General features: G+C 35.9%; 1 protein-coding gene across 3 annotated transcripts in view; it reads left to right on the forward strand.

The window, feature by feature from the left end:
• The first annotated feature begins 465 nt into the window (after positions 1 to 465).
• LOC144434015 (ly6/PLAUR domain-containing protein 6B-like) overlaps positions 466 to 11,376 on the forward strand; it is a 76,428-nt gene continuing 65,517 nt past the window's right edge. For 2 of the 3 annotated variants that reach the window (XM_078122455.1, XM_078122459.1), the window contains exon 1: positions 475 to 524. The gene's annotated coding sequence lies outside the window, so the exon portion shown is untranslated. Of the gene's footprint in view, positions 525 to 11,376 lie in introns of all 3 variants that reach the window. The other variant, XM_078122452.1, reaches the window with a different exon arrangement.

The following is an 11,376-nucleotide window of genomic DNA, read 5'->3' on the forward strand; positions in this document are numbered from 1 at the left end:
CATTTGTAGCAGCAAGATTCGTACGATATTTTCCTAAGAAAACGACATTCTAAGCAATAAGAAAACAACAATCTATGAAATATTACACGCCCCTGTGCCCTGCACCGGTACCGCGGACTGAAGTTTGCAGTTATAACTAGCGCCCCCACACGATATTTACGGTACATGATTCTTCCATTTTAACGGTGTTTCGGTAGCTTACTTCTTGTAAAAATGTAACATGCATAGATTTTATGAAGGAATTTGGTTGTTTCAAAGTTCTTACTATAGTTTGTAAATATGTTGAAAGGTTTTCTAGTCCTAACAATAATGACCCAATGGTGACTGTAACAGCGATTTATTCAGGCATATCTCGTTCCTAAAAGTTACCACCCTATTTGACAATGGTTCGTTCTAAATAAAAAAGACTGCTGAAGCCAGAGAATAAACTGCGTGATATCGGTACGTATTTTAAACGAGTTACAGAGCGTGTGAGAGAAGTCAGTCATGTACCTAGTGTTTTTGTTCTGTCCTCGTTGATACAGGTAAGTGTGTTTGATTCTGACGGAAGGGAGAAGGTCTAGCTCTGGCTCCTTCTATAAATTGTTCAAGCGCCCACATGTCCCAATTCTTGTTTTCGACTCAAATTTTTCATGTTCTGCCCTAGAGGTCCATATTTTTACTCTGAACTGTGCTGACCTTGCTGCTGTATGTTCTAATGCCGTGCTAGTGCTAGCATTATTACGAATGTACCATGAACATTATGTTTGACCAGTGCAGTGCTGTGGTTCAGTGTTTGTAGTTTATCTGCAAATATTTAAAACAGAAACCACATAACCAGTAAATGCGGATGACGAATAGATCCCGGGTATAAATGTATTTCACTGTTTTCAGTTGGGACTTCAGAAGTTCAGTACATACAAATTAGAATAGTTTGAACTTCAAAGTTCCCGTTCCACTGTCCAAAAAACATGCTGTATTTATGTGCTGTGAATATGGTCCAAAGGTCCCGGGGGTCAAAATCTTAGCAATAGATTCTATCATTCATTTGTATAGGTATTAGGTACTCTCGGTCTGTAAATCTAAAACAAGAAAAGTTACACTAATCTTGAATAGCGCTACAGAACGACAGACTCCCTGAACGTTCATGATACCCGTAAACTTTACTGCCTATTCTTCCGATTTGTTAAGATATCGTAAAAAGTTGTATTGCTCATGTCAAGGCAAAGAGGTGTTATTGAAAATAACTATGAAGGTGAACGTCAATGAAGAGATGTAAACTAAATCGTAAACGCTGTGTACATGTTTTGGCTGATGTAAACATGGAAGTTTAAGAGAGCTCAACAATCCTTGCATTGTTCACAAATTTAGATTTAACTACCCTGTTATAAAACAAGTAATTAATTACTGGTTAAATACTTTATTTTATTACTTTATAAACTGACAGGGCGGGCTTGAAAAGACATGAATTTATGTGCACCTGATCCCAACTATGCAAACAGATAGAATGATAAAGATAACTAAACTAGTATATATCCATACATCCATAATAATGTATCCCTCTATCACAAGAAAAAAAATGAAACAAGCAACTTAAAATATCAATAAAACAAGTGATGACATATCCTGAAGCTATTATAGTAAGAGATTGAACTGCAGTAGGATAGGTGTGTTTCTAAAATGAACTAGATTGCCAATGTGAAATGTAAGTGCAAAAATCTATGAAGCCTTTTTCTCCAAATTATGTGTTATTTCTCATCTACTTCATGATACTTTAACTCATGGGTTTCAGTCTTTTACTTTGATGTTATCTACAGAAAGGCTGGTTGTTGGTGCAAGTTGACTAATAGCTAATTGTTATATTCAGCGTTCACTGTTCAGTCACTTTTCCTGTATGTCTATGTCTGTAAAGAGTTGGTATTTGCAGTAACTCACCTATTGTTAGCAGTCTTCTCAACAGATTAGCAACTATAAGTCCCTATACAAATAATGACTCGAAATACCAACTCCATTGTTCCTAAATGAAGGTAGCCATTTGGCCAGACAAAACACTCATTTACAGGTCCTTGGAAGCAAGGTAGACAAACTGTATACTCTATTCACACATCACAAGTGTTTACACCAGACCCAGCTGACAGTGGTGACATCAACAAGGGAGTGAAGTAAGCCAGACTGCCAATTAACCTCTCCCTATACAGGAAGAGACCAAGCTGTCTTTATCACTCCATTTTATAACACTGTAATTGTAAGAAGTCTACAAATTGAACTGTGCAGTAATGGTGGACTGAACCAAACAAGTCTGTGCAATCATGGATGTATTCGTGAATCTTAAATGAATCTAATACATCCATGGTGCAATCCAAGCTCATCAGATGAAATCAATGGCCCATGGCAATGCATGGCCAGTTTAATTATGTGTACTTCCACACTTTATAGTGTAAAACTATTGCCAAAATGTGAATGCATTCTGTCTGTTGACTTCGTTCTTGTAAACCAGAACTGTTATTTGTTCCACGACACTGCAAAATAATGAAGCCTGTCTTAGCGGTGCATCTTGGATGGTGTCGTAAAACAGGCAGTGGTTTACGTTGATGAGGTAGTGATTTAAAATGCAAGGCTTTGGCAGGTCTGGCTTAGAAAGAGATGTGGATCCAAGTTTTACATGTCCATAATTTAAGTGAAATATTTCACCCAGCAACCATGCACATTACTGTACGCGATATTCCACAAAGGATTTATCATTGTATTACATAGCAATATCCCATTTTCTTTGCTATATTCATGATATTGGGGCATACATCCAAATTCTTTCTGTGATACATGTGCAATACTATTAATAGTAAATAACTCATCACATGTCACAGGGACTGAGTGCATGGGTCTATGATAGCAGTAATCCAACTCCTTTAAGTGCACTTCTGAGCACTTGTGAAGGACTATGAATGCAGGCAGAGTAGCATTTAGTGAAATCTTGGATGACTATGTCCAATCATGGATGTTGCATGTATTACATCCATGGTCCAATAGTGAATACCAGCATAGACCCTCGGAGGGACTACCGTACAGCACTGTGGGCTATGATTTATTCAACATGGCTACCTAACATGCACATCCTTCAAGTGTGCAGGACCACATGCCAATTGGATGTATATCAGCATATGTGTACTTTGCTGAATTGCAGGTACTTCATACTTGAAGTACATTGTAATATTCATAGAACTGTATAGGTAGACCCCCTGAAATTTACATAAATTATCAATCATGATAAACCAGAACAATTACAAAATCATTTCTATTTCCCATAGGCCTTTCCCTTTGAATTACTGTCAACTGCTAGTAGATGCAATAATTATAGCAAGGAGTACTACCTCATACATGTATGTTCCAATGTTACATTAAACTTGGTATATTGTCAACTTTAACACTGTCTTTCTGATCATACGGCTTGCCAAAGGGCTATGTTAGTATATGTACATGTATAAATAAGTTTGGCAGGCTAAGCAATAGATAACCCTGTAATTTTAGGCAAAGTTTTCCAAAAACCATGAGCATGTATTGAAGAAGATATATTGTACGACTCAGTATAAAGGATCCTGGGTTTACATCATTGTGGGAGGGAGATGAAGTACCTATGGGATATTGTGTCAGAGCTATGCAAAGCCCACACACAAAGGATGGATGTATTTGTAAGGAATTGATAGTGAGTGGAAGAAAATCTATTGTGCCATAGACCCAACCATGGAGGGTCTATGATTGTACTGAATGATTTGAGTCAAGATTATCCTACTTCACTAATTCCCAGGTGAGAGGAAGTAGATCAGTTGCTCAGATGAATAAGCAAGACTAAGATGTGGCTATACATTGTAGAATATATATGAGAAATCATGTGAATATACATTGAACGTGGATATGTGTTAGATCTTATTAACAACTAACGAAATACTTTCAGTTTGATTTTAAATGATGGAATCCAACTGATTGTGTTAAAATTTTGCACGACAGTATCTTCGATACAGATGTTTGACATCCCTAAGTCCTATAAGAGTGTTACAATCCTTCATAATTGTTCTACTAATGAGACTATTGGTTTACTTCTCACAGTATTGATTCCTGTACTCCTTGATTAACATCCACTGTGTTTCCGTGTTAATTGCTATTTCCAAATCCTGTTATTCATGTACATCTTTTACTTCCATCCTGATGCACTCAAATGAGAGTGTGTAAAGCACATTGTATTAAATTCATGATTCTATTGTGGATTCAAAACAATGTACTGATGTATAGGTTTATCCATAGAGTTAGTCCTTCTTCCTACCCCCATGTTTACCCAACAGATGTTATGTAGAACAGTGAGTGTCTTGGTTATGTGGAAGTATTACCGAATCTTTAGGACCCAATAATCAGTTTTCAAACATTTTCGACAATATCATAAGGTATGGTAAAAGTTGATAGTAACAATTATGCATACAGATTTTATAAATCATCCTCAGTTGGATCATTTATGTTAGGTCTCCCTTAAATACATCCATGGTTTGATCTAAACATGTCATTTGAAGTCACAAGTGTGTTGTACTTGTGTTGGTTGATTCAGATGTTTCAAACTTTGTTTTGAAGCCTAGATTCATTTTGAGTACTGGTAGTGATTCTCCACACAAGCAAATCAGTAATTTGTATAGTTTTAATTCATATCTCACATTAATACATAACTGATTAGATGATGTGATTTGATATCATATTCTGAGACAGGAATCCCTAATAATAGAACAATGCCAGGAGACAATTTTTTAAATGCTACTAGTATCAAATGTATGCATGCATTGACATGATTATCATACATAGATCAGGTTAATAATTGTTTTATGCCAAGTTTTACAAACCATCCCACATAAAAAAAAAGTTGATAAATCCAGCTTGTATCACTTTAACATGGGGATTTGAATCTTTTTCTGTTCAAGGCGATATTAAGTGTGTATACCAAAGTGGTATGGAGTCATCTCTGAAGAGAGATCTTGTGATTCAATGAAGGATATTAGCACAAGATTGGACAATATTGACAGTGATAGCTGGGTGCATATACCTTACCATGAGATGGATTGTCTAATGACTGAGATATTTGTCAATGATTGTCTAGAAAGATGTGTTTATCTGTTACAAACAACTCCATTATTGTAATCTGTAGCTACTTTAGATTTTTATTGTGTTTGTTGTCTGAGTTTTATCTTATCAATTTTTGGCTGGCTTGTGACTACTTGTCTAGTAAACAGCCTATCTTTTCACAGGACAAAAATACTTGAGTGACAGGAGTAGGCAGCATGTAAACCTAGAAGGGTCAGGCAGAGGTCATTTGCTATGGTAACAGGTCTTTGGATTCACGTTATTGCATTGAACTGTACTTGTAACAGAGATTTCATATTTGATAAGGAGCTATTCAAATCATAAATGTAAGCTGTAGTGAGTGACATATGTATAAAATCAGTAGTTTGAAATATTCAAAAAATTGTTGAACAGTTATACTTATTCTGTCTCTGTGTCTATCCATAGACCCTCCACCAACATTTATTTTACAGTAGTGGGTGGAGGGTCTATGGTCTATCCTAGAATGAACACTTGTACAGTGGTGTTCAGATTTGCAACTCTGTGCAATCATGGCATGATGGACCATAATCTGCATACTCTCAGTATGAATTTAAGGTAGGAATACAGCGAGTTTCTAGATAAATGACTTATCTGGAGGCTTTTCAGGTACACACTGTCGATCAACATAACTCAAGGATTTGTCTCAAGCTGCTATAGTCTTGGTGGCACCAGAGATAGGGAGACTACCACAGTGAAACTACTTACACTGAGCAATTTATCATGTCTCTTGCAGACAAACCATGTCTCCACTTGCCTAGAATAAAAAACTATTAACGCTGTACTGGTTTAGGTATAATCAGTTCAAAACTACTTTCTGTCTATGCTGGTTTATTAAACTATGGATTTAGAACAGGTTATTGTAGCTCAGCTGTCCTCACTTGAATGGATTCCCTATCAAATTATATGATATTACTTGATCAAGTGCAAATGTTAAGTTCACCTGACTCTTTAATACACTGTTCGAAGTTATATACATGTATTAACTAGACTGATAATAGTATGGTATACATGTACACCACTGTGTTCTCATAGAATGATAGATATATAGTGTATAGGGTCCTTTATTCTATAATTTCAGCAAAAAATAGAAATACATGTAAATCAACATTACCAAAAATTATGTTTCTAAGTTAAGTAAATAATAGATATATTCTCAGAGAATCTTTGAGGACACCAAGACAAAGCTTCTGTATAATGTATATATTAGGTAATGTGAACATGTTCAGTAAATGATCTACTTTGAGCTGAATTAACTCCACGTAGGGACTTTGAAACTCTTAAATATACTATACAGTGTTACAAGTGGGATAAGGACTAGTGTAAAATAAATACCCTGGACTGACAGCCTCGGGTCTATGTGTAAAGCAATTATACCAGTTAATTCTGAATGAGCCATCATTAGCAATCTAACTTGTAACTATTTCACGAAGTTCTTTCATCTAAAACTCAATGACATTCACAGCATACGTAGACTTGATTTGACATACATAGTCCTGTACATTTGCCTTCCACCTTCATAAATTGCTCATTGGTTTTGCAAGATGACACTTTGTGGAACTTGATGCAGTTTTTGAGTCTCTGAGAAGTGTTACAAGAAAGGGGATACTTTCATGGTATGTTATCCATATTGTGGTTGAACATTTGAGCATTATACAGAGTTGCCATAGTGTGACTTTTCCTTTGTCCTTTCCAAGATGTCATGATTTTCACTGCCTGATCTGGACGACCTTTACTAATGAAAGGGTCACACAGTATCCACACACCCCTAAGTAAAGTACTGCCTGCCAACAACCTATGTTATAAAGACATGAAATTGTAGAAGGAGAGGATAATTCTGACCACCAACATTGCTAGTGTGTTTTCAATTTCTAATCTGATTAATACACATGAGTGCATCAAGCCAAGAAAATGAACTTAAAGAAAATTCTAAAGTTTTAATGTATTCAGGTACAGATCATGGCGCCAACACCTTTCCCCCAGGAATAACACAAAATATTTGTTCTGATGAAGTTCTTTCATTTTGCTGAAAAGAGTGTATATAGACCAATGACAAGTCAAGTTTTGTGTGTTTACCCATAGACCCTCTATGGTTTACCCAAGTTTTACAGTATACACCCATGGTGTACCTGTCTGATTTAAAGATTAGCTGCACAGCTCCATCCTGCAAGTCCTGTTATAATTGTCTTGAGTAGGGCATGATGGGACAATTCGATCTAAAAGGAATGTACAAGGTAAAATGCCATCAGTTGTTTATAGATTCAAAGAGATCTATTCCCAGTTTTAATTAGTACATTTACTTGATATTATTATGATTAAGATAATGTAGAATTTACAATTTATTAATTTGCCGAGTTCCTGCTATGGATTCCCACCAAAACAGTTGGATTTCTTTGAACCTCAGACCACTAAAAAGATAGGGGTCTGAGTTTGAATGCTATATTTCGACCCTGGGTCTTTACATTCATGTTATCACATCAGTAGATCCATGAGGATTACACACTATCTTCGTTCCTTTGTCCTGGGTCATGTTTTTACTAAAGCTCTACATAACAACTGTTTGTCACACCAAGACTTTAATCCTAATCTGAAGTAAGCCTTATTTTGTACATTATCTTAATTAGATTGGTATTAAATTTGGTAAATGAGTGTATTTTCAGCTTACTGAAATGTGATAGACTGATAGATAAAACAAGAGCTTGAAAATGATATGTACTGTTGATAAATTAGTTATCATGAATAATTTATGCAATATTTGATCCAACATGTTGGAATCAGATATATGATAATTTATGTTTTGTTGCAGATAGAACTTTTCAGAAATTAACAGGCTTCAATCTTAATAATGGCATAATCTGCACAAAATGAAGTTGATAATTAGGTGTTTAAATTAACTATGTTGTCTTGTGGAGTGTCATTGTTTGGTGTATGTGTAAACTAAAACTAGACTGTAAGATACTTCATGTTGCTATGTTGACCGATTTCTGAGGGTACCCGTTACACTGTACCTTACAGACTAACTTTAGCTATGGTTAGGACAAAATTGTGTTAATCAGAAAAGACAACTTTGAAGATGAACTTCAGTAGTCATTGGTTTGTGAAAATTAATAAGTAAACCAGATTAAATTGTAATCCTGTTTTATGTTGAACATATTTCAACAATCAATTGATGATTAGTGAAGCTGTTAAAATTATCAGAAGCTATGTTTGTAAGCTGGTGATATCTAGACATCAAATACCAATGGTCCATACTTGTTGGAAGAAGTTTGTTTTCACAAACTAGGCTTGTCTAGACATCAGTGACACCACCTTAACACCTATATCTTCTATATTATTAATCAAAACAGAGTAATTTTAGTGACAAGAACAACTGTAAAGTATAATCAAAATAACTCAAAATGGACTTGAACTCAGATAAGGTGATAAATATAGATAATGTGAATGAGAATAGTAAAAACATGGTTGTAAGAGCGTAGACAGTGGAGAGATCACTAATATTGTATAACAGTAACTGTCAGCCCCTATGGACCTATGCTACATTGTTTTGCTAAGATTTGCAAACCCCGGTAACCTGAGGGAACCAGATAAAAATTTTGCATTATTTCTGTACCTTGTACCATGATAATTTTGATGTTGAAAGCTGTCTCCCTCTCCATCATAAAAATGTTGAAGTCGGGTAGATTTTACTTATAAGATTTTACTTACCATCTTTAAGGAAAATATTCTACTTTGAAGTTGATGACCCAACTACAACTCAGTTTCTAATTATACTTGTTTATTTTCACTTTGATTTATCAAATTGACTTCCTAATTTGCAATAAAGCTGTGACATCTCTTTTACACTAGTTACCCACCGTACACATATATTATTTAGGTTTCAGTGGTCCTGTACTATATTTTAGGGTGTATGTTGTGAAGGATTACATGTAGTATATTGTCAATAATCTTTCTAGAGTGTAATCATGACATGTATTTATAGGAAATGTTGTCATCGCTTGCAGTAAGTGGGCAATTATACCAGCTGGAGGTTACTAACTCAGTGAGAAATTGTTGTGAAAAGTATCATATGTCCTATGTTCTGTTATAGATTATGTATGTGGATATGCTACATCATGTTGTATTCTTGCTGAACCAGGGATAACTCACAGTTAATCCTGCTTGCCGACGGTACACGGGTCTAGATTACTGACATGACCCTCAACACCGTCCTGAGAAAAAACAATGTACTCAGCCTATTTCGAGGCTTCCACACCATTTATCGAAGAATTACATACCCAACGATTAAATATTAGCAATCGATCAAAGATGTACTCATTTTACATCTCTTTGATGATAGTAGTCGCTCGTACGATAAAAAAAACTTGTACAATAAAGGAACTTTTCTAGTTCCGGTTGTAATTTCAAACAGCCCACCTTACAAATGCCACCATATTTGATCAGTATGTCCACTACATCATCGTACGTAAGGCGGATTCCTGAAATTATGGTTGAACTCGTGATTTTGGTATTTTTGGTCCCCCGAACTGGGACTTTTGTAGCCATGGCGAGGTAAAATTATTAAATAGTATATTTATTGCTAATATTTAACCACATGGTGCGTTAATTCTTTAGTTACCAGCATTTCTGGTAAGCCCAAGTTTCACGGCTGGCTCTTCACAGGACAGAGAAGGAAGGGATGACTTAGTCCGTATGCAGGCAGCACTAACACAGTATATATATGGCTAAGTTTTAATTTTGACATATCCTACAAGTTTAGTGCAGGATCATATTCTACAATGCATATGCTACATTCTTGCTGAACCAGGTGAAACTCAAAGTGTGTACTACAACTTGGTACAAGATTTCATATATTTTAATTATGAACAATGCTAACATGTACTTGTCAAATCCAGTGTAAATATAAAATATTCACTAGATCAAAGGGGTCAAAGTGGCCTGAAGAAAGGCAGGGGTATAAAATTGTCAGATGTGTTTGGAAGGTGTGTTTGTACACTACCATGCTTTGATCCATAAGATCACTCCAGTTTGTCTCGTTTCCAGCTGTGATAATGACCTCCTCAGCATAATCCTCTAAGTGTTATAAACTTTGTGAAATCTACTGCAGAGTACATGTATACAGCTGTAATATGCAATTTTTTATCCTCCATCTTGCTAGTGAGAGTCTATTATAATAGTCTAGCTACTAGTCCCTTGGGCAATTCTGCCAACTTTCCAACTGATAGCGTGTGCCAAAGGTGCTGTCGCAGGCTAAATTGCCTGAGGAACTGTCGTCCTCAGCTTTTGTTCGACAACCTGTGAGACTAGTTCTGAAGTCTTACCACATGACTATGTATAGTCTGGATACCAATGTGAGTTGAGGTGTAAATGGTAATGATACTGTTACTCAGTGATTATGAACTAGACTAGACTATGTTACATGTAGAGCCTATCGACTGTCCCTTTTTAGCACAACTGAACTGATAAGGTTCAGTAGAGCTATAAGCATGGCAAAGTGCCTGTCTATCTGTGACAGTGCAGTGTGGATGTGTGTCAAAACTGCTGGACTGATTGCCATAATATTTGGTGGGTACATTACCTTGGGTGTCTAGTTGGGAAATTGTTCAAATGTAAATGATCGTACCATTGCCATCAGTGTATGATTTGGGTCAAAACATGCGAGTTTTGGTCAAAAAAACTTAAATTCCAAAACTGTTCATAACATGATCCCATCAGTGATATGCAAATTAGGGCTGAAAATGTGTATTTTTTGTCAAAAATTTATAATTCCAAAACTACTAAGAGATTGGGCTAAAATTTGTTCGGGATGTGTCTGGGATGTATAGATGGTGTATTCACAATACGATGATCCCTTATGCAAATCATGTGCAGTATACTGTTGTTTGAATCATCTGGGTCCCTCACATCCCTGTGCTCTCTTTGGTGTGTATATGTATAGGAATGGCTGGCAAAGGTAAAATTTGTCCAAGAAGACACTGTTGCACTTGCAACCCCAGCTGTTCAAACAAATGTTCTTTGAGAGAAGTAGGGACATTTAATTTTGCGTTGCCATGAATAGGTCTGTGGTAGTAAACAGTGACAGTAAAGTTTCTTTCTTTACTTTTCTGCATTGACATGGCTAGCTGTAATTCTCAGATAGTTTTCCCATGCCCATTTCTGTTTACAGTGTATCTACTATCAGTACAAATGTACTAATGTTGAAATTGTGAATGTTTATTCCCAAAATAAGTGATTACATCTAGTGCATGCAACTGTGTCCGACTTCCA

This window comes from Glandiceps talaboti, chromosome 4, assembly GCF_964340395.1.
Source record: "Glandiceps talaboti chromosome 4, keGlaTala1.1, whole genome shotgun sequence".
Classification (NCBI taxonomy): domain Eukaryota; kingdom Metazoa; phylum Hemichordata; class Enteropneusta; family Spengelidae; genus Glandiceps; species Glandiceps talaboti.